Below are 1,137 nucleotides of genomic sequence, written 5' to 3' on the forward strand. Positions count from 1 at the left end.
TGGAGAGATGGCTAATTGGTTAAGAACACTGTTTGCTCTTCAAAGGACGCAGGTTTGATTCCCAGAACCCTCATGGTAGCTTAAAACATTCTGTAAGTCCAGGACTAGAGAATGGCCATCCCTTTTTGGCTTCATCAGGCATTTCAGGCACAGACTTACAGAAGGCAAAAAGTCCATACACATAAAATTAAAATAAAAAAGCCCTATATATTTGCTCTCTACCTTGCCCCCAAACTGTAAGCTGCTTTTTGTTTTTGTTTTTTAAAAGCAGAATTGGGGTTTTGTTATATTTTTCATATAGACTTTAAACATGAAGATTAAGAGGGGAAAAACGTGGTTAGAAAGGACATTCCCAGGGGCAGCCATCTTCCAGTAACTGGCCAAAATGACGAACACTAAAGGAAAGAGGTATTCGGTATATGTTCTCTAGACCTTTTAGGAAACATGGAGTCGTTCCTTTAGCCACATACATGCGAATCTACAAGAAGGGTGATAGTGCAGACATCAAGGGAATGGGCACTGTTCAAAAAGGAATGCCTCATAAGTGTTACCACAGCAAAACCGGAAGAGTCTACAGTGTCACCCAGCATGCCGTGGGCATCATTGTAAACAAGCAAGTTAAAGGCAAGATTCTGGCCAAGAGGATCAATGTGCCGATTGAAAACAGCAAGCACTGAAGAGCAGAGACAGCTTCCTGAAGCGGGTGAAGGAGAACGATCAGAAGGAAAAGGAAGCCGAAGAGAAGGGCACCTGGGTTCAGCTGAAGCGCCAGCCTGCGCCACCCAGAGAAGCCCACTGTGAGGACTAACGGAAAGGAGCCTGAGCTGCTGGAGTCCATTCCATACGGATTCATGGCCTAATGTACACAAAGGAAATAAAGGACCTGGACTGCAAAGTGTTTTCCTTAGGTTGAAGTGTGGTGTCTTCTCCCTGAAAGAAAATGTTAAAGCAAATTTTCATTGTCTTTGCTGTTCAGATTTTACTAATTGTTCTTCTAAATGATGTTGCTTAGTGTGCAGAATATATACTCCTGATTAGAAACTTAAAAAAAAAAAAAAAAGGACATCCCCTTCCCACATGGGTGTGAGCTCCTCAAAAAGAAGTCACTTACTTTTTGCATCTTATTTAATTTTTAAC

At 41.9% G+C, this 1,137-nt stretch overlaps 1 pseudogene; it reads left to right on the plus strand.

The window, feature by feature from the left end:
• Positions 1-470: 470 nt before the first annotated feature.
• On the plus strand, positions 471-808 carry LOC147996213 (large ribosomal subunit protein eL21 pseudogene; annotated as a pseudogene).
• Positions 809-1,137: the final 329 nt, after the last annotated feature.

The sequence above is a fragment of the Rattus norvegicus genome, chromosome 2, assembly GCF_021556685.1.
Source record: "Rattus norvegicus strain SHRSP/BbbUtx chromosome 2, alternate assembly SHRSP_T2T, whole genome shotgun sequence".
Lineage (NCBI taxonomy): Eukaryota > Metazoa > Chordata > Mammalia > Rodentia > Muridae > Rattus > Rattus norvegicus.